The sequence below is a fragment of the Podarcis pityusensis genome (genome assembly GCF_964106645.2).
Source record: "Podarcis pityusensis genome assembly, chromosome: 10".
Lineage (NCBI taxonomy): Eukaryota > Metazoa > Chordata > Lepidosauria > Squamata > Lacertidae > Podarcis > Podarcis pityusensis.
The window spans coordinates 48302274-48325929 of NC_138035.1; the positions used below are offsets into that span (position 1 = coordinate 48302274).

Here is a 23656-nt window from a genome sequence, read left to right on the forward strand (position 1 = left end):
GCTGGGCTCAGCCGCTCCTGCTCCCTGCTTAGAGGGCAGACGTGAGATCTCTAAAAGTGGATTAGTTACGCGCCTTTTAACGCCCAGTAACCAGAACCACCCGCCTCTACTTTCACTAGTGTGGTTAAGAGGGGAATATTCGTGGTTTTTTATGTCGGTCGGTTCACGCTAATGGGTGATGTGGGAACTGCACTTGGCGAGGCTATTCTGGATTGCTTAATCTGGAATAATAATAAAAAGGCTGTGTGTATGTGCCCTGGGGCTGTGTGGGCATTTGGCATGAGCTGGGAGATGTGGAACCTGGGTCCCCTTCCTCGCCTTAACACAGTAAATCTCTCAACCTGAGAAGCTGTCTTTTTACATCTGGACAGAGCTTTGGGTAGGTGGTGTGGTGGGTAGAAGAGCAAAGTTGTGGAGAAATGTGACCTCAATATTTGGGTGCATACCCGACACTGGTTAGTTTATACCTTTGTAGCATTCTTGAACTGTGCTCTGTGGAATCCAGGGTGGATGTTTGGTGAACACCCATTGCAAGGTGATGGATGAAAAGGGGACTGTACCTTTACTAAGACCTTGTTGAGTCGGAAATTTTGTGGTGGTGGTTGTTCTAGATTAGTTGACACAAAGAGTACAAGGGGGTGGTTTTGTGCGCAATATATGTTTGTTCTTGAAAAGACTCCTACCCCTCCCCACTTCAGTCTAAGAGAGATTCCAAAAAACCCAGTGGTTTTAAACTGTCTACCTCAGTTCCAGTTGATTCCTGCTTGGTTTCTAAGGAGATTTAAAAATATCTTATTTGAAGAAGTGTACTGGGCTTTGGGATACCTGCTTTTCTAGAACTCCAGGTAGATCTAGCTATGGTGTGATGAGTGGGGTCTGAAATAAGGGGAACCACCCCCCAGCAGTGAGGTGCAGAAATAAGAATTGTTTCCCCGAAATAAAAATAAGCGACATTCCCTTCAAATAAGAAGGCATATTGTTGTGAAATGGCACTACATTTGTGTTTAACTAACCCATATGTACTGCAGCGTGGATCAATGAGATGTGTCAAGTCTTCTCTTTGAAATCCTCACACTGTCTGTTCCTTATTATTTTAATCCTCACCCTGCATCCCCCCCCCCCCCAATATCTGCAGGAGGAGATGCGGGGGCCATCTGTGAGAGACTATTGATTTCTCTGCCTAACTCCTTTCATAAAGAGCAAGGCTGGTAACTTCCAGAGCCTCATATATCCTGAGATTTTTTATTCTGTTTGGAGACTAGTCGCTTTATTGAATGACTGGAGGGAGAGGTTAAAGAGTAGAGGAATTGTTTTATGAATCTCTGGGAAAAAGAGGCTTTATAAACCCTGAGGTTTGATTTCATTTATTCCTGTGTAAATACTTTCCAAGTTGTGCCTTATGCCTTTTTTGGGGGGGGGGGGTCATCTGTTTTGCTTCCTTCCATTTATTAGATGTATATTAGATTAATGTGGATTTCCATTTTGACTGGGTTAGCACCTACTATTTAACAGTGAGACTTTCTCAATGCCCCTCCCTCCTTTTCCAAACACCTTTGCAAAAGCAGGAATTTTGAAATACCTGCTTCCTTTCTCGTACAGCTGTGGATCTGACAATTGGGAGCAAAAGAGGCAACTGTTTTGAGTACTGTAGTTATCCTGTTAATCAGTTTGCTCTGTTTTGTACAACCTTTTCAGCAGTTTACACCTGTCTGGAGAACTTTTTAAGTTTGTTGTTTTAACTGTAGAGAACACGATTCATAAGCTCTATGATAATATTAGTAATTATCATTTATTTCTGTCTCCTGTAGAAATACTGTATTATTATTATTTTACAAAAGCCAGACAAAGCACTTCAAGGTGTTAAGGTATATTTGCAGCATAGGGTTCATTTAAAGTACCTGGTTTATCAGTTGGCCTTAGGCACAGACATTTAAGTTGCCATCAGATTTACAACTTACTTTGTTAATCAATATAAACTAAAGCAAGAAGTTATATTAGCGTATAATTATATTTGCAGACTCTTCAACATACTTACTTTGAACTAAGGCTCACCAGTATCAGTGTAGCATATTCCCATGTAAATATATTTAGAGAGCTGAGCTGCCAAATATTTTTTGAGCATCAAAGCAAATGAATAACCTGCTTCCAAGATGACATACCACAGTCATTAGGAAACCGTCTTTGACATATTTTTGTATAATGAGGGTTCCACAATTTGCAGCAGATTTTCTTTTTAATATAGCCATCAAGTGATTTTGTAATTGGTGGAGTATTAGAGAGACAATGTTAAGTCTTTACTGCAAATACAATAATTTTTGGAGTTTTTTCCCATGCAGGTCTTGATTTCTAAAGCTAACATTTTTGGCATTGTGTGAGTTAACTCTTTCTGTACCAAAACACAGTTGCATCTTGTCCTAACAATCTTAAGATAGGAATGTTATTACTGATAGAGTAGCAGTATTATATATATGGCTGTGGGAGCAGCATGCGGTCAGGAATGGTATGGTGTCTATCTGCTAATATGTGCATTAGAATATCTTGATTCCACTCACAGGACACAATCCACCAAGAAATTATTTTGCTCCAGCCCCAATTAAGTGAATAGGTAATGCAAAAATTTTTTTGAAAGGGATTTCTTGGTATACTGCTGTGTATATAATGTTTTTCATCAGAGACTAGATGCACCATTTTTGCATGCCTTTTGTGAAAAACATGGGTTTTTCAGCATTGCACTGGGGCAGACAGAATGTAGCAGCTATGTGGAATGGAAAACCACGTGTGCGGGTAAGATAACTGCATTAGAAAACCACTTGTAAAGAAAGGCAATATTATGATAGAAGATTCATAGGATTTATGTTCAAGGAGATAGCCTGCCCCATTGCTCTGAAACTGCATAGCACTATTTAATAATCAAAACATTTGATAATTTTATTATAAGAACATCTGAAGCTTTCTATATGGCATCAAAGCACTGGTCTACCTAGCTAAGCATTGTTTATAACCTAACAGACAGCAGATGGTTTATTCTAATTGGCAGCAGATTTTTCAAGGCTACATGCAGAAAGAGTTCATGGAATCACTGGAGTTGGTGGGAAAATCGCTCTTCTAGGGATGAACTTCCATCTGATTAGGATAGCACCTCTGAATGCTAAACTGAGAAAAGACTCCGCTAAATGTTCAGTTGCATGCATACAGATAGGAGACTATCTCAATGCCATGCAATATTTAATGCTATGGATTTGCCTAGATATAGAGAAGCATAGCAGTCAACTGGAGATCATATTGTACTGGGCAGATAACTGTGATTTATTCATATCTGATAGTAAATAATAAAGACCTGTAGCTTAAAGTAGCTCTTTAACTTAGAACAGAGGACGTTATGCCATAATGTCGTCCAGAAACACATTCATTTTTCTTGCAAATTACAGTATTTTTTAAAAAAGGACTTGCATTCCAATCCTGTGCATTTTTACTTAGAATTCTGAGTAAATTACTGCTTGGTAAGTGTGCATAGGATTGAAACCTTAATGAATGAAACATGTGCCCATTTTAATTTGAGCAGTATTTTATTGAAATGTTTAAGGGTGCAATCCCACAACCTCTTAACTGGGAGTAAACCCCATTGGCCTTAACAGGACTTATTTCTGAGTAGGTAGGATTGCGTTGAGAGCTACATGTTTATTTATTATCTATCTATCTATCTATCTATCTATCTAAATAGAGAATTGTGTTTATTAATGATATTCAAATTGTTAACTATCAGAAACATTTTTTAAAAAATAAAAAAACACATAATCAAGTAGTGTAGAAACTGTAATGTTTATTATTTTTTTACAATCCCAGGATTATGTAGATCAATATGAACATACAGAGTAACCAAAGCAAAAGCAAAAAAAAAGAGATAATAAATGAAAGACTGCATGAATGTATGAAGGGCGATTCAAGATTCCGAAAAGCTGCTAGAGTTGTCCTCTCTGGTTTAAGTACCACTTTAGAATACAAAGCCGTATTGTATGGACAACAGTAACCTTAGAACGGGTTATTTTCTTTTTCAAACTGGCATTGCTCTGACAGTACAGTATAAATTTATTAGTTCCTTATTAGCTAAACACAAATTGTGCAATGAATAAAATTCCATAATTAAAACATTATGACAGATAATTGGGATTAACACACACACACACACTCTCTCTTAATATTTATTGTGCTTCAACCCAAAGCCCACTTACTAAAGAGTAAGAAGCATTGTACTTCAGAGGACTTCCGTGGAACAAATACACACAGTATTTTTCACTGACCATTCGGTTTTTAAAATAGTGCAAGGACATCACAAATATTAAAAATCTTAGGAAAAGAATGACTATTTTGTTCCCTGTAAAGTAAAATATCCAGAATGATCAAGGCAGTAAACAGCCTTGATCAAGTCAAACACAATGCCTAAGCATGCGACTTCATATTAAGGCATAATGGTCAACAAATGAGATAATGGGTTATGCCAGCATATAGCATGGTACAGAAAATTTATTAGTGTTCTCAAAATTAAAGCAATATATGTTCCAAAAATATGTAAGTTATGCTAGCAACCAGACATCTCTCGTGCATGAACGTATTTTCAAAGACAGTATCTTTATAGTAAAAGTGTTATCAGCTGAAAGTCTGGTGACTGATGACATCACTAATATCATAGCTTCTATCCATCATGGTTGATTCAATCAACCTCCGGTTCCCTCCTACTGCAGACAGACCATACAGAGACTTGTGCTCTAATTCTGCAGAAGTCGCTATCCAGCTTCTGATAAACCTTGTATTACCAGTTGCCTATCAAAAGGAAGCACAAAATAATCATGTCAACCTCAAGTGCTCATCTAAGACTGTAGTGCAAAGCTTTTCACTCCCACAGGAATACAATACAGTTGGGTTTTGTGCTGCTTCTTTCGTACAGTGTATTTGGAAACACACTTTGCAGACAGCGAGATAAAATAATAAGATACTACTTTGTTGCAGCTGTGAGGATGGTACTCATTATACGTGCCTAAAATGGAGATACTTTGTCAAGAAAGGATTGCAGTCCTGAATTCCTTGCAACTGTAGTGTGATATATGCGGAAGAAATTTAATGCAGCCTATGCGGGAGTAGGAGGAATCTATAAATTGGTTTCTGTGGTCCTTACATAATGAGAAACTCTTAGACATCAGAGCCATCACTGTTCATATGCGGCAAGACTTTAAGCAGCAGCCTATTTTTTTATAAGTGTTGGAAAACAATTACAAAATTAGTTATGTACATGTTTGAAGAATGGGACAATTTGGTATTCCAAGGTTATCAGAATTTATACACTCTTAAGCATCTATAGTTTATTTTCAATGTTATTGTTAACCCCTTTAAAACTTTTATACGTTGTGTACTGCTAACACTTATTGAGGTGGCTTGCCTAGCATGAAAAAATTTATCAACATAAATAACAGTTTCTACCAAAATAAAGGAGGTGCACGGCCATCAGCACATCCATACTTAAAAATCAACAAAATCCATGAGGTACCAGTGGGACAGCAGACGTTTTTACGTAGGTTGCCCAAGTCTCAATAATGCTGGTACCAGGAAAATGGATATGTGGAGGGAGTTCCATAAATGAGGTGACACAAAAAAGTTGTGACCACTCATGTTACTTCAGAAAAGAGAACACACAGAACTGACTCTCCAGTGAAGATCTGAACAAATGGGCAGGCTCGTTTTATTTTGGTAAATGCAGTTTAATTTCCAAGTATAGTGTTATACAGTATAGCCAAACCTACCAAGCAATAATATAATGTACTCTATTAAATCTTCTGAGAGCTAAGGAGAGACCGTCCATTACTGAGGTAGTATCATCGGGAAGTGTCTACTGTACTATGAAGTAAAAAGCAATTGGTTACATTTACTTTTGCTGAGAAATTCATATAATCATAGAATTGCTTTTGAAGATGTTTTGGAGCACCGTTTTTTTTAAAACAGAACCCCTTTAGGATTGTGTTTCATTGTGTACATTTTTAAATTAATTAAGCACATGCTCATTCCCCCTCTCTTTAAGAGTTGTTTCAAACAGGGAAGTAGTACCACATGGACAGTACCATTTCAGATTATAAGTTGAAAACTGCATTGTTGAATTCTCCCGCTTGTTATTTTTCAACTCCTCCAAAACGAGTGTCTTGAAAGGAAAGCTAGTATCTTGATTTTAGTCCAGCTTTTCCTCTAACATGCTATATTTCAGCATGCAGGGAGAATTTAAAAACAATGATAGATGCAACCTTCAGATATGTGATAGGCACAGGAATGGTTGCACCTCCTACGGTCTTGTGTACAGTTTCTTTGTTAAAATGATAAACTAAGGCTATATTCCTAGGGGGTAAGAAAGAGGAAAAGGCTGTTGCCTTTTTGGCTTGTTTGTGAGATTCCCAGAAGCTTCTGGTTGGCCACTGTGGGAAAAACTATGTAGACTGTTAGTCTGATCCAACATAGCTCTTTTTACATCATTGTATGGATTGGCTGCCTTCTAAAGTATTGTGTTTAAAGAAATGTTCCCTTGATAGTGATTGATTTATGATGGCTATTTCACACATCCAGTGGTCAGTGCCCATATGTGAACTCAGCCACAGTAATAATGTTTTATATATCAATGTATTTGTACACCAATACTAATAAGAGTGTAATACTCCTGCCAACCTAGCAGTTCAAAAGCATGTCAAAGTGCAAGTAGATAAATAGGTACCGCTCCAGCAGGAAGGTAAATGGCGTTTCCGTGCGCTGCTCTGGTTCGCCAGAAGCGGCTTGGTCATGCTGGCCACATGACCCAGAAGCTGTACGCCGGCTCCCTCGGCCAGTAAAGCAAGATGAGCGCTGCAACCCCAGAGTTGGCCATGACTGGACCTAATGGTCAGGGATCCCTTTACCTTTACTGATAAGAGTGTAATACTTGGTATTAGCGTTTCCCAAACTTGGGTCTCTAGCTGTTTTTGGACTACAACTCCCATCATCCTTAACTAGCAGGACCAGTGGCCAGGGAGTATGGGAACTGTAGTCCAAAAACTGCTGGAGACCCAAGTTTGGCAAACATTGCTTTAGAGCCTTTCGCATCAGTAATGCATTAGAAAATGTTGGAAGGATAGTGTGCTCTGTGCCAAGCAACAATTGCCGTTATGCTGAGTATACCATTGAGTAGGACCCTTTTGTAATGATTGGAAGTGCATTATTTAGCTTCCTACTGCTTAATTTGAGCTAGGGCTTCCCATAGGGGCCTGATTTCAGTGTGTGGGGTTGGTTTGTATCGGATGAAGAAGAGAATATATCTGAACATGTGTAGCATGTGCTTCAGCCTATTTGTTCTTGGATTAGGAGGCAAACTTTCAGACATTGCTGAGAGGCAAGAGAGTAGAAACAAAGATGCTTCATTATATATATATATATATATATATATATATATATATATATATATATAATGTGTATGTGAAGGCCCCTACCCTTGAGTGGTACAGTGGAACAACACTATACTGTACAAGAGGAAGAAAATACATTGAGGGAAAAAATTACAAATGCCATGGGAATTGTATTAAAAATAGCATGGGAAATGACGTTACAAGTATTGTCCAGTAGTTCCCTGTGACAGCCACCTAGGTATATACTGACAGACCCTATTGAGGCATGAGACTGAACATGTGTGAGCTTAAATTGGGAAGGGATTGAGGGTTGTACATGTAAGACCTCCCAGTATCTCAGTGCCTGCTGACTCAACGTCAGATCTTTAGTGTAAGCTGCATTCCTTATTGTGCGAATGCATTCAGCCAAACACATATAGAAGCCTTTTACAGACTTTCATGTTTAGAATGTAAAGGTCTGACATGGAGCCATTGCGCATAAGGGAAAGTTGAGGGCTGGTCTTGTGTGGACATCCCTGACCCCCTCCCAAATTTAAGACCTTAAATGTTCGTTCAAACATTGCACTGGATTCTAGTTGTGGCAAGGAGTCCCATTTTCTCTGGAATAAAATAAATTAGGCTGTTGGCATTGTTTGGAAAGTGCAGTATTTCCATGATACAAAGTCTGTTTTTTAAAAGAAGAAGGAAGTAAATATAACAGCGAAATGTTTTTGAGATGCTCATGAGTTGTCGTCCTTTGCAGCTATTATGCACAGGGTTCTGTGTAAGCTGTATGCTAAATAGGAAATACATTGAAATTCTGCATAAACGTTATCCAGATTCTGTACCTAGAAAAACTCAGGCTCGATACATGTTATGCACTTTTGCTCCTATATTCAACTTTGCATAACTTAATCATTTATTTATAACCTTTCCTCCAAAAAAGCTGAATTGGCATACATGCTTATTATCCTCCAGCCCTGCAGTGTAGATTAACTAAGAAATAGTGACTGGCCCCCAAACCAGTCAGTGAGCTTCCTGGCTGAGTAGGGATTTGAACCTAAGTCTCCACAGTCCTAGTGTGACACTCTTACCATTATACCACACTATCTTATTCTGCTCCTGCTGCTCATGGGGAAGGGGAAAAAAGAATAGCCCCACCTTCCAACCTCTTGAAATCATCTACTGATGCTCCCTCCAGAAATGGGAGTTTTCACTAACCATTGCCTGTCTTTGCAGCCAGGCGATCAATTCGATTTTTTTTTTGCAATTTTCTGTGCTTGCATGGGATAAAATAAACACACATTTCAGCTACATTCTTACAAAGAATATGAATAAAAAATATTGAGACTTTCTGGTATTTGGTTGAAAAGCTGGAAAAATTGCAGAAAAGGTCTCAGCTCTGGCCGAGAGTGCTTTGCAATTTGATCGTTTGAACTACTTTAGACTAAACACTTTTATATAAGTGAAATGTGTTTTCTCCTTCTGGTGACATGCGTCCTCCCTTATTAAATGCTGCTGTATCTCTTCTTCTGAACTATTTGCTCTTTATTCATCGCTGTGTGGACTTGTCTCATCACCATCAGCGTCTCTGTGAGCTTTCTGAACATCAAAGTTGTTTTGCAGTTAGCGCTATCACGTAACTGTTTTCCTTTCCCCTTATGCCCACTTTTTATGTTATGTCAGTGCATAAATAAATGTAAGTCATTTGCATTTCTAAGTTACCTCAGTGCAGAAGGCACTTGTAAGAAATGCCCCTTTCCACATAGAACATTGGCAGGTTGTATTTCTGACAGTTAAACTTGGACTAGCTACAGTGGGCTGCTGAAATGGAATCATCTTACCTATTTTTCCTTGAACAGGATAGGTAAGAATCATCTTACCTATCGTTGAACAGATTTAGAAGACTATCAGAGATGGGAAATAGGACATACCTTTACTTCCTGTAATGGAAATAACTTGTATGCCTGCAACTCAAATTAACAATTTTAAAGTTCTGGTGATTTCAATATGGAAGAGTTAAGCATGTGCTAACCTTCCTGTTGAAAACAACAAGACTTGGACATATTTAACTGGAGGGTTTCTGCACACCTTTTACCTTTCCTTCTTTAATAAAACATTTTTAAATTTTTTTTTTAAAAAAAAATATTTTTTTGTCTTTAAAAAGCAGTTTATCTTAAAATGTCAGCATGTGTTTGTCTTGTTCTGTTGCAGCTGAATCAATGTACTCTAGTCGGTTTCTTTAAAATGTCCAGGGAGAAATTGTTCCAATAATATACTGGAAGTGAGTTATGAAACAGGAGAGCGGATTGGAAGGCGGGGAAATACTTGCTTTGCAGTTTCAGCATCTGAATGTATTTAAGCTCATTATCCATCAGTTAGGATTCCAGTGCATTGTGTTTAATATTCTGTAACTTTAATTCTAAACATGTTACCCAGATTATATCGAAACAATGGGGTCAACTTCCATATGCTGCCTTTAGAATATGTATATGTATATGTATATGTATATGTATATGTATATGTATATGTATATGTATATGTATAGCTTGGTACCTATTAATCATTAGCTCTCCTCATTTTTAGCTTTTTCTCTTTGTAAAATCATGGTTTTCAAATCTCCTTCAATTTTAGCTCCTGAGGGGATGAAAGAAGCAGAAAATGTACTCAGATGGCCTAAATCTGTCAAGGCGAAGGGATTTGGGAGTCTGTAGCCGTATTCCTGACTCTCCATAAATGTCTCCATATGAATTCTGTGTGGTTAAAGCTGTATAAACTTTGGACAGGCTGAGAAGAGAAATGAAGAACTATTCTTTTGCGTTTTTGGTACTAGCAGGCTTCGTAGCAGTAATACATGCTGGTGCTGCTCTACAAATACTAGGCATTGTGAAAACTGTGTGTAGCAGGCTATACTTGCCACCATTTCATCTAAGCTTGAAATGACTACTTTTTATTTTTACTTACTTTAATGGTCTGAAATAATTTGTGTTTGAATGGATAAACTAGCTATTAAAATATTACTTGAGGCAGCAGTTTTCTTGTATTGTGTATCAGCAGCACAGGAATGATTTCATATATATATATAATAACGTAATGTAACATGAAATACTTTTAGCCTTGAAAGTTCTTATGACTGTGCAAAGTAAGTTAAGCCCACCAGCATTTTACGAGGAGATAGCGTGGAGCAGGAATTAAATGGAAGCCTGGAACTGCAGTGCATAGAGGTTTGGGGATTGGACGTTCCAGTTGCCACTCAGCTATGAAGCCTATGGGGTGGCCTTGACAGTTCTCAGTATATCTTAGTTCAGTCTACCCTCAGAGGAATTGCTATGGGGTGTGTGTGAAATATTGTAAAGAAACAATATTTGTTGTACATCCCGCCTGCCCTCCCCATGGCTGCTTAGCAAAAGAGCTCCCCGCTCACCCAGGAACTTTTGTTCCTGGAGGGCTTTGTGTGCTTTTAACATGTGTGGTTCGTTTCATCTTCCTCAGCTTAGTATGGTACTCCTGAAACAGTGATTTTCAGGAGCACAAGTTAATTCAAACACCTGCCTGGGTGGCACTAAGGTTGTTTCTGGCTATCCTAATGGGACTGAAGGAATGGAGGCATTGTGGAATTATCCAGCATATTCCATGTATAGTGTGATGGGAATGGGCTGGAGGCGTGTTCATTTGCTGCCCTTGTGTGGGGCCGGCATGTGAGTGTTGCCACCAACACATTCCCTAATTAGGGAGCTATAAGGACCCCAACACTGTACTATTCGTATGCCATTTTTGTAGTTTCTGGTCTCCATTGCCAGTCTTGAAGTATGCATTGGATATGACAGCTTTTCTGTTGCCACAGCAGTGGTATATCTCTAGTCCTGGTGTAATGTGAATATAGGGTTTTTCTGTGTGTTGTAGGACTATTTCATTTATTTTGGTAACTTCTCTTTGTGTGGAATTCGTTGGTAAAGAGTACAAAGAACATAGGAAATAAGATGAAAAAAAATATTATTTTTTTAATTTCAGGAAGTCTAAAGATGGTTTGTGTTTTGGTACAAAGTGTATGTTTGTTGTGACATCATTCACATTCTTAAGCCAGTAGAACATCAGTATGTACAGTAAATAATTAGATGCAAAATGCTTAGTGAGTATTTAATAATACAGTTTTCTAATTTTCTGATTAATGATGAAACATATAAAAACATTCATTATGTTTGTAGGAATTCAAGCAGCCACTTTGTGAATAATGGCTTGATTAACTTCCTACTTTAGAAATGGCACAAAATGAAAGGAAAGTAATCTCAATGAATAGATTTTCCCATTCTACAATATATAACCAAACTATTTCTGGAAGACAGAATTAAAGTCTGTTGCACAGTGTGAGAATTATATTACACACTGCATTATTATTCCCCTGCCATGTGCTTAGTCATATCTGGTCCAAGATGTGCATGAGGTTAACATGCAAATCCTTATATATCCAGTTGCAACCAAAAGTGAAAAAAAATGGAGAGGGTACTTTTATAAGTTGGGCAGGTAGACCCTCCCTAAGCCTCGTAAATCAGGCATCCCCAAATTCGGCCCTTCAGATGTTTTGGGACTACAATTCCCATCATCCCTGACCACTGGTCCTGTTAGCTAGGGATGATGGGAGTTGTAGTCCCAAAACATCTGGAGGGCCGAGTTTGGGGATGCCTGCCACAAATTAATGAATGTCAGGATCTAGCTAATATTTGGGGTATTGGAGGGAAGATTCCAGGTCGAGGAAAATTCAGGCTAAGCTTACTTTCCATCTGGGAAAGAGGCTTTAACATCACAAAAGGTCTTGATGACCCTCATAAAAGAGGAGTCCTTGGACCTGGGTGGACTGGGATTGTCAAGGGGGCAGGGAGAGGGCAGGGTGTGCTCACTGGAAAAAATGAGTCTGAGGATAGCTGAGCAGAAGAGCAACTGCTTGGAGTAGGAGTTCCTAGAAACAAGAAAGGGAGAACAAAGGCCAGAACCATCTCTTGCTGAAGGAGGCTGCATTGAGAGACTGGGAACCATGGATAGCTGTTGCATTGGCCCCAAGTTTGCTGAAGCTATGAGAGGGGTAATGAGAGACACTCTCGAGGTATAATGTTCTGCACCCACCTTCTTTGGGTGTATATTGATGAAATCTTAGAACGCTACATCCTCTGTTGTGCCCTGAATTCATAATGGAAACATGACCCTGAGTGAGAGCCTGGAACCTTCCTACTGCTTAGCAGAGGTTTGCGTGATGCATAGCAGTATAATTAAAGAACAGCAAGGGTGTGAAGAAAATTTGCTAGTAGCAGGTAGCATAGAGGAACGCGGGTGGCGCTGTGGGTTAAACCACAGCGCCCAGGACTTGCAGATCAGAAGGTCGGCAGTTTGAATCCCCGAGACGGGGTGAGCTCCCATTGCTCGGTCCCTGCTCTTGCCAACCTAGCAGTCTGAAAGCACGTCAAAGTGCAAGTAGATAAATAGGTACCACTCCGGCGGGAAGGTAAACGGTGTTTCCGTGCACTGCTCTGGTTCGCCAGAAGCGGCTTAGTCATGCTGGCCACATGACCCGGAAGCTGTGCGCCGGCTCCCTTGGCCACTAAAGCGAGATGAGCGCCGCAACCCCGGAGTCGGCCACGACTGGACCTAATGGTCAGGGGTCCCTTTGCCTTTAGGTAGCACAGAAGAAGTATGCCCCCCTGTAGCAAATTATTTATAGCCATCAAGAGTACAGGAAAATCTGCAATAAATGGTTAACACAGTATGAGTCTTCAGCCATGTATATACTTATCTGGATGACAACACATGTTTTGTTTTCTATACCTGGACCTCACATTTTCCTTGCAAGAGAATCCGCCTTAAGGCTTTTGCTTTATTATAGCTACTAAGTGAAATAAAAAGAGGAGGATGCAGAACCTCTCAAGGATGGCTCTCTTACTCTTCTCCATCAACTTAAACCATCTGTTTTCAGATAATTATGTGCTCCATGCAAGTAAGTTTACATACAAGAGAAACTTTAGTTTTGAGAGGAGAAATTGGAAGAGAAGAAATGGCCTCCTTGCAAACAGCACTGGGCCACAAAATCTTAGATCCATGAATTGATTTCATGACTTCTGAAAGAAAGGAGTGTGAACGTCCATTGTCTGAACTCGAATGTTCTACAAAGAATACTTCTGAAAAATAAATCAAATACTATAGTTTGTGTCCTGCTGCTTTGATTGCCTGGTATTCATCACTGTTTCATTTTCAGCTCTGTTCTCAAAGCACTTCCACCATTTTCAGTCCAATTTACATCAAGGGGACTTCTACTAGTTTGCGTGCTTTTGAGGGCCAAGTTGGCTGTGTCTGCTTAGATCTTGGCTTTAATTACAGGCAGGATCCATTTGAAGTGAGGCCCCTCACCCCATCCTAATAAAATTGTTACATGTGTAAAAGGCCTTTAGTACGGTTGAAGCTTGTGATATACTTAATATAAAATAGAATATTTTAGAAAGGATAATGATTTTGTGAAAAAGAAGCTGTCAAATAGAGAATCAAATCTATGTAACTCAGATAACCCAGGTGACATGTTCTAGGAGGCAGGTAGGTTTTAGGCTCATGGTGCAGTGGTATCTTGAGATCACAGGCCATCCTCTTCTGCAATATTGTTTATAAAGAGAGAACCCAGATTTGTGGGTTCTTAAAGTTTTATTCCAATTTTGTTTCATTTCAACATAGGTTCTTCAACTACCTAGGAAAAATTTCATTGGAAGGTGTATTGCAGGTGATAGGTACTTGTAGAATGTCCTTCACAGCATGAATCTTCTGCCACATCTTTACTTCTCATCGGGCTTCTGTTGGGGTTTCTTTTCTGTTGAAACGTGGTGTGCCATTGCTGCCCAATTTTCTGTTATATATAGGGTGCTCCTAGGGAACAGCTGTTTGACTGACTGCAGCGGTTCTTTCCCCTCATCCTCCTGTGTCATTATTAAGATCCTCAGATGACTTCCTTTCGGATCATGGAGCAGGTGCAGCATTGTTACTGAAAAGACACGCTCTATAAATTAAACTGTAAATTGGATTGATCTTCTGTTAAAAATTGAGGTCATTAAAATGTTACTGGGATTTAAAGATCCACAGTATCCCCCCTTGTTGCTGCTCCATAGTCCTCAAACACAAGTTGTAGTCTTGTACCACGACTGTCCTATGGAGTATAATGATTATTGAAGCATTTATGACAGCATAATAATTAAAAAAAATATTTATAGCCCACCCTCCCCGGCCAAGACTGGGCTTGGGGCAGCTAACACCAAATATAAAATATAGTAGAAACATTTTTTTTTTAAGTTTATTAAAATATAGGTTAGAATACAGTTTAAAATACAGCTTAAAATGCAGCCTCGTTTTAGTGGTAGCCTATAGACCATAAGGGGAGAAAACGTCAAATATTCACCAGGGCCAACTATCCATGCTGGTCCTACATGGGCCAGCAAAAAGAGCTGAGGGAAAACTTATATACAAAATCCCATATAAGGGGTTCCATAAAAAGAAATGAGAGGGGGGTCAGACTGAGTCCAGCCCAAAGGCCAGGCGGAACAGCTCTGTCTTGCAGGCCCTGCGGAAAGATGTCAAATCCCACAGGACCCTGATTTCCTGTGGTAGGGTGTTCCACCAGGTTAGGGCCAAAGCTGAAAAGGCCCTGGACCTGGTTGAGGCCAATCTAACCTCCCTGGGGCTCGGGACAACACTTTGGTTGTTATTTATGGACCTTAAGGTCCTCCGCGGGGCATACCAGGAGAGGCGGTCCCATAGGTACGAGGGTCCTAGGCCGCATGGGGCTTTAAAGGTCAAAACCAGCACCTTGAACCTGACCCTGTACTCCACCGGGAGCCAGTGCAGCTGGTAAAGCCCTGGATGAATGTGATCCCGCAGCAAGGACCTCATAAGGAGCCTCGCCAGGGCATTCTGCACCCTCTGGAGTTTCAGAGTCAGCTTCAAGGGCATTGCATGCATAGGAGTCCCAAAGCCTAGCTATGTTGTGAATTTACTGCGGGAAGGTCCTTAGCAGCCAACCTGCATTGTCTGTGCTGAAACGCAGCTAGCACTGGAATTGGTTTATGCATGGGTCAAATTGTACTGTGAAGTGTGGGAAATGGTTTTTGATAACACCTAAAGAGTGGTATGGCATAAGAGAATGAAATGAAGCAGGAAACTGGATAGGGAGGGTACTTCTGGGACCTTTGCTGTTGCTTGAGTCTCAAGTGCTCTCAGTGGCATAGAGTACCTTCTATCAGCTTCAACCTTGTGGCCCAAGGAGAGCCTAATTACTGTTGTCCATGCTCTGGTAACCTGTAGGTTTTACTATACTTAGGGCTGCCTATGAAGACAGTTTGGAAACTTCAACAGAATTAAGTGGCCAGTTGCTCACTGGGGCAAGATTGTTTGAGCATCTAACACCAATCCTGGCCTGACAGCACTGGCTGCCTGTTAGTTTCGAGGCCCAATTCAAAGTGTTGGTTTTCACCTATGAAACCTTAAATGGCTCAGGACTGCAATACTTCAAGGAATGTCTATCCCCATTTGAACTGACTCTGCAATCATCTTCTGAAGCTCTTCTTTATCTATTAGCTTTTAAACGTGCTTGTGGTAGGGGCTTATTTGTTTTTTGTTAGGTATTTTGTGTCCTATTTTTATGTTGTAAACCACCCTGTGATCTTCTGATGAAGGGCAGTATACAGATTTAATTCATAATAATAATAGTAATAATAACGATCTTTCTTTCTTTCTTTTTACATTGCTGAAATTCCAGCACATGGCCTCTATGGCCAATCAGCCTTATTTCAGCACCATCACTAGCGGACAGCTCTTGCTCCTTGTATTAACAAGGCCATGAATAAGCATTGCCTGCTTGCAAAGCTTCAGAATGTTGACATGGTATCATCAGTCCTGTTCCTTTATTTCAGTCTTGAACATAGATAGGTGTGGAGTCTTATCCTACCTGTGCTGGTTTGATGGAAAACTAAAGTAGCTGCTTGGGATAGATTCCTGCTTTTAAAAAAGATTTTCAAAAGCACAGCACACTGGAGAAAACAAAGGAAGGAGCTGTGTGCATTTTACACACTAGAAGCTCTGAGCTCACTAGAGGCTCAGAGCTACTTGCTGCTGGTCAGCTGACAAATTTAAATACTATTTGTGAGTGAAGTCCTGCCCATTTCCTTTACTCGGTGGTTGTAGTTTCACACTCACTATTCTTTGGAATGTATCTCTGGTGAAAGGCACTATCAAGATTTCCCTCTGATGTTCTGCCCTTTGTTAGTCAACTCATGCTTGTACAACCCAACATCTTTCTGTGCTTGGCCAATAGCAGAAGGTAAGGTATCTCTGCTTAAAATTGCATGGAGGTGGACCTCTGTTTGACCTGTATTTGGATATCACATTTGTAGATAATTCACCAGGTTGGTATTTTTAACCCCCTCTCCCCTTCACCTGTGTACTTTCTGCCTTGCACAAAAGGTGAACCATGTATCAGAGTCGCTTATTTTTGTTCTGTTGTGTTTTGTATGCAGTGGTAACTGTTGTAAAAATCTTCTGACTGTTGTACAATTCTGTGCGGCTGCTTCTCTTAAATGTGAAAATGAACTTGACGATAGAGGAAAAACAGTCCTTCAACGGGAAAATGGGAAGAATGTATAAGTCAGGGGATTTAAACTCGGTATCCACATTAAATTAGCTTTTAGAAATGTTTAGGTGGAAGGCTAAACCAACACTGGGGCATCATGAGAAAGCTCCAGTGTAGGAAAATTCATAGGGAAAACGCTGAGAGAAATCCATTTGGGTGGCCTGCAATAACACCAACTGGGCAAAGTTGTAGAAAATGTGACTTTTAAATGAGAAGAGCAAATACACAGCTCAGTGTATTTTATATAGCAAATTATATTTTGTATGTTAAGTTATCTTGCTTGTAACAGGGTAGATAAGAAGAAGCAATTATATTTTGTTTGTAGGAGGTTATTAACATTTCACAGCCAGTAGTTGATTAACTGCTGAAAGACAGCTCAGAACATAGAATTTCAAGACACTGTTATGGAGAAATGAAGGCAGTGCTGACCACAGTGGCAGAAAACTGTTGGCTACTTTGTGATGTTTTAGATGCTCATTATAAAGATATTACTTACATTTCTGTTATTCTTGGATTTGCTTATGTGAACTTATGGATGCAGCTCCACAAGGTAGGAAAAATGATGGGTGAGAAAAGCTGTACGAAAAGAAGTGAGAAAAATGACTGAAAAGAAGGCTCTTTAGTTAAAGTAAAAAAGGATATTCTGGGGTCCAAGCTATAAGTCAAGTCTTAATATATTTTATTCAACTAATTCTGTAGGAGAATTGAAGAGATACTAGCAGGAATTTCACTTTGATCATATCCATACAATCCTTATCCAGTGTCATGATAACAGTATTACTGTGTTTGTGCTTATTTCAGATTAAGAATGTCATTTTTCCCCTGCTAATTTCCTCGTATTAATTATAAACATTATATTTTATAAACATTATGCTGCAAAAACCATAGGTGTTCTAATAATCTAAACATTTTCCTACCTTGGTCCTGTTTAACTCAATGGGACTTACCTGAGTAGAGAAACACTGTAAACCTGCTGAGATTTTTTTTTTTTAAGCTGAAGCATTTTCAAGGGTTCACTAGTTTCAGTCCAGTTTGCTTTTGTCTTTTTCTTGAGGTACCTCATGCAAAGAGGTGACAGTCACCTTCAGGAACCTGAAACTGAGCATATAAACCGCTTCTAGGTGCCTCCGGCATATTTCAGTAATTGAAAACTTTTTAAAACCAATCAACTCCTTCTCTCATGCACTTAGTAGTGTTAACAGCAGCATGATTCAAGGACTATGCAGTCTTCGCCTTCATTGTTTTTTTGGAAAAATCATTGTAGTTTCATATCTTTCTCTGTTTGGAAGAAAGTTTAACATAAATCAGTGATGTGCTTGGGAATCTGATTACAGTACTAGATACTTGTGGCATCTGCAGTAAGTGCTTGGCACCCAAGCCCTTGTTGTCTGCTGTAATGGTTCTAGGGGTTGCTCGTGTGTAAGCCGGTGCAAACACCTGGCTGGATTGCCTGAGTGAACCTTTCCTGTCCGGACAGCCACTCACCCGTGGCTGTCTCAATTGCTGGCAGAATCCGTCAGTGGGCGTTTCTTAAACTTCTTCCAGCAAAGAAGCTCTTTGACGCCTAGTCTCCTCCTACTCTCTCCTCGTGAAAGCCTTCTGCGCAAGGAGGGCGTAGGCAGCGGAGGACCTCTACTCTCCTCGCTGGTCCCCGGCAAGGAGTCATGGGACCGCCTCGCCGCTTCTCCCATCTGCCCCCCTTCTCCACTGGTGCTATGCTGATTCTCTTCCCCAGAAGATGGGCTGTCTCTCCCACTCCCGGGACGCTCTCCGGAATCCCTCTGGATTTTGCTCTCTCCCTCCGGCACTGATGGCAGTTCCCTGACATCCGGTATCTGAGAAAAGTGCCTTACTCCTGGTATATTGATAAGGCCATGCCCACGGGGTACTCCATTGCATGTGCTGCCTTTGAAACATTTAGCAGCTTCTTGGGAGTGGGCACTCATGCACAGGTCGGGTTCGCATTTGGTGACTCATTATTTGGATGATATTCTAATGACTGGCAACTTGTCACTGAACCCTTCCAATCTCTAGCATTGGAATTAGGTGTCCCACTGGATACAGAGAAGACCAAAGGCTGTGCTACACAATTACTTTACCTTGGCATTGAATTGGATGTGGAGACTCAGCCCTCCAGGCTCCCAGAGCACAAGCTAGTAGCCCTTAGAGATCTTGTATCACAATTCTGCAAAAAGAAGGCTACCCTGTGCCAGGTGCAATCCTGTTTCTGTCTTTTATTCTGCCTGCTTTAGTTAACATATAATTTACTAAATGTTATTTCAGCCTTGGAGAATATTATATCAGCTTCTTTAATTCCTCTGTATGTCAATATCCTTTGGCTTTCAGCATACCTACCGCTAATTATATATTCCCATTTGCATTGTTTACTGGGGCAAGAACAGCTTAGGGCACACATAAAACACTCCTATTGTCATCATGAATTATCACTGCTCTTTGCTTTTGTTTGCTCTCCTGCAGATATATATGTTTAATTTCAGTTCTGTGTGTGAGAGAAAAAATACTCTTAGTAAAGTTCTATGCTGTGTTCAAACTAAGTGAGTGCCAGAATGTGATGGCTATATAGAAGGGGAAAAAACCTTATTCTGTGGCTGTATCTGTGTTGTGACTCATAGTAATTGAGACGTTCTCTTGTGGACTGGTAACTGGTTAAAGAATAGGAAGCAGAGGGTGGAAATAAGTGAACAATTCTCAATGAATACAGCTTGGTTTCCAGTTATTGTTAATGTTTTCATCTATATAGCATCAGAGCAGTGCCGTGCATTGGTGCTGACCTGACTTGTTAGCTGCACTGCCACCCTACCAACTGATACTGGTTTATACTCTTCTGAATTAGGTTAGAAAAACTGCACCAAACTATTTTAATAAAAGAAGGACAAATCTCTTCCAACTCTATGTACAATTCTTGGTCAGAGGAGGACCGGAGCATATAGGCAAGGGTTAATTCATCCTGGAGGCACACTCGAAAGGAACTTTGGGGAGTGGGGGGGGGAAAACATTTTTAGTGGCTAGCCTTAATGGGAAGTAACCTTCCACTAACTTCGAGTCTTGACTCTGCCTCTAGATGGTTAGCAGAGTAGGCACAAATCTAGAGAGGGCAAATTCTTTTTCTTCAGATTACTTAGTATAATGATTTGTTAATCACGTGCTTCTAATTTTTGTTTTAAACAACAACAACAACCCAAGTCCCTATTTGCCCCATAATCTCTCATTTCACAAGAATCTGGACAGCAATTACAGAAGCTTTTATGCTCACATAAAACTCCTCCTGAGACACTCTCAATGTGCACTCTCTACTTCTTGGCAACAGAAAGAAGCAAGCCTTCCAAAAGACTGACTTCCACTATGTACACTTAAGCCACCAAAGCGAGAGAAGGATGAATATAGACTTTCAGCCAACTGATTTTCCAGCTTTGTCAGGGATTCTCAAATTAAACCCCCATGCTGAAACCTAAACAGAATTAATATCCTTTGCCAAATATATCCGGCCTTACCTTTTGTAGCAAAGTTTCCTTCACCCACCGATTTCCTCCTTTAAAAAAAAAGTTGTAAGATTCTGAAACTTGAATCTTTTACCAAATTATGGATCCGTCCACACTCCTGTTTGTCACATGATTTCAAGTCATGGGTTCCAGAGGGGTTTGCTGTCTTCTTTCCCCTCATCTTTTGGAAGTGGCAACAGGAGGAATAGAAGTTATAGGCAGGTAAGGAAAGAAGAGGAAGGGAGCTTTCCCCTTTTGTTCTCCATCACCCTAACATACCGGTTGACATTGAACAGATCAGTTCACTCTGCAGAAATGTAAGGAAGTACCAGTATATTGTTGTTACCCATTGGTTCAGGGAAATGGAATAGAAAGAAAAGGTCCAGCTTTTCTCCTCTCTTCTCTCTGCCATCCTGCCACATCCTCTCCTGCTACAGTTTGCAGGGGTTAAGAGAAGGAAGTGTGTTTGGTGCTGAGGAAGAAGTAGGGATCACTTTTCAGATTGGCTTAGAATAATCATTCAAGGTGTGTGTGTGTGGCTTGCATAATTTCCAATTTTGATTTGAAAAGAGCTTAGGAATCCTTGCAAAAATGTATAAAACTGGGTCAAATACATGTTGGAAATATAAAGAAAAAGGAGGTACTTTGTATAGTATGTGGTGGGATTGTAGAGAAGTTAAAAAAATTGGGAGATGATATATAACGAACTGAAAAAATTGTTCAAAATGACATTTGTAAAAAAAGCAGAAGCATTTTTGTTAGGGCTTTTAGGACAAGACCTGCCAAGAAAAACAAAGAGCTTATTTATGTACGCTACAATAGCGGCAAGAGTCTCGTTAGCACAAGGATGGAAGAATGAGGAAATCCCAACGAAAGAACAATGGCAAGAAAAACTGATGAGCTATGTGGAGTTGGCAAAGTTAACATATAAATTACATGAGAAGGACAACCGTGACTTCAAGGAAGAATGGGAACTTTTTACAAACTATTTAAAAAGACAACAAAAGGATTTTGACTCCGTGGCAAGTTTTGAAGAAACATCCACAAATTTATTAGTAGAACATATGATAGATAAGGCAATGATATGTACAATTTTACAACATGCAGAGAATAACATGTATAAACAAATCAGAGAGGGGAGCTGAGGGAAGTCTCTGGAGGGTGGGAGAGGGAGGGAGGGGGAAGGGGAAAATGTAATTGGTTATATTGATTTATAATTTTATTTGTTCAATAAAAATATATTTTTTAAAAAAGGAAAGAGCTTAGGAATGCTTACCTGTCTTAAAAAAATATCATTGCAAATAGGAAATGAGCACACACCAGGAAGAAGTACCGTATTTTTTGCTCTATAAGACTCACTTTTTCCCTCCTAAAAAGTAAGGGGAAATGTGTGTGTCTCTTATGGAGAGAATGCAGGCTGCTATCCCAGAAGCCAGAACAGCAAGAGGGATTGCTGCTTTCACTGCGCAGCGATCCCTCTTGCTGTTCTGGCTTCTGAGATTCAGAATATATTTTTTTTCTTGTTTCCCTCCTCCAAAAACTAGGTGCGTCTTATGGTCTGGTGCGTATTATAGAGTGAAAAATACGGTATTTTAGGAAGGTTGCAGACTGCTGGAAAGCTACAAGTATTTTGAGTCTCTAACATCTTGTGCATGCATATGTACCATGGCAGGGGGAGACCTAGAGGTAGGTGTGTTGTACATGTGCCAGGAGAAATTCTAGGCTGGTCACTATCTCTTCTTGGGTGTCCCTCCCCAGTATGAGGCACAGGAAATGGCCAAAAAGCAGGGCAAGCAAGCCTTGCAAAAGTGTTTGCAAGGTTGCTGTATAAGCAACTTTACTCTCTCTCTCTGTGTATTTAGTCAATGAATTCTTAAATCAAACGTCTGACCAGTTCCAAGTTTGAATCAATAGTGTCACAGCTGAGCAAAAACACTGCTCAGTTAAATTAGTAGTCTTTGAGAATCAATGAGTGAAAGGGGAAGGCCAACCGATGAAGCTCAAATTCCACAATGTGTTGTTTTGTTTCCTTGTTATGATGCTCCCAGCCTTGAAGGCTTTCTATTCTTCATTAACTTTGAATAATTTCATTTCATGTCAAGCAGCTTTTCAGCTCTGCATCATCACCGTAATCAGTATTTATTGTTTTGTGGAACAAGTTGTTGCCGTTTACCATTTGTCATGTTTCCGCCTTGCTGGCTCACTCCAGTCTCTAGGCTTCAGTCTCAAATAATTAACACTGGCCTAAAGGGATTCCTGCTAAATCCACCAATTTGTATGTATGCTGAGTGATTGTTTTTCAGAGAAAGTCCTGTGTTCAATTAGTGTTACACAAACAGCAATCTTTCAGAATTGTACATATTCTTTGTTTCTGCCTTTTCAAATAAAGAAACCATTTACCTAATCTCCCTACTCTCAAGACTTCATACACTTGCCACATTTCCTCTCAATAACTGAAAGGTAGCCAAGTCTGTCTGAACAAAAACAAAATCTCACAGGCCAGGATTCAAAGAACCGCACAACCAATGCTGCCAGCCCAGCAGGGATTTGGGACTGTATTGCTGGAAAAACAGCTCTCCCCCTTGCTTTTTATATTAAGAGGCGTGTCAACAGCAGTTGTAATATGCTATGGGGAGCACTTTGGGTGGCTTCGAGACCGAAATTGCTGACCCCACTGGGCCATGCAAACAACTGGTATCTGTTTACATCCCACAATCAAAGAATCCTCTGGTACCTTAAAGATAAATTAATTTATTGTCACTCAAGTTTCATAACCATGCCTTGATTCTGAAACAAATGTAGAATTCTGACTATTTGCTTACGTAACTGATATGCAAATACAGCTCCTGATTTTATAAGTTACATAAAGTCCAAACCACATGCTATTTGGAAATATGTTAGCATTTAACCAATGGTCCATTTAGATGATGAAAAGCTACCAAGTAGAAATGACTGCAGTAAACAATAGGAAAGGAAGACATAATCCTTTCTCTGCCTGTCATGCTAGATCAGGGGTCAGCAACCTTTTTCAGCTGTGAGCCGGTCCACCGTCCCTCAGACCATGTGGTGGGCCGGACTATATTTTGAAAAAAAATATGAACGAATTCCTGTGCCCTACA

General features: G+C 40.0%; 1 protein-coding gene across 3 annotated transcripts in view; it reads left to right on the forward strand.

Moving 5' to 3' along the window:
• The window catches only part of TAFA2 (TAFA chemokine like family member 2), a 139407-nt gene that overhangs the window by 1451 nt on the left and 114300 nt on the right, over window positions 1-23656 (forward strand). The window contains exon 1 of one of the 3 annotated variants that reach the window (XR_013990917.1): window positions 180-379. The exons of the other annotated variants lie outside the window; for them this stretch is intronic. The gene's annotated coding sequence lies outside the window, so the exon portion shown is untranslated. Of the gene's footprint in view, window positions 1-179; window positions 380-23656 lie in introns of those variants that run through there. 3 annotated transcript variants of the gene reach the window in all.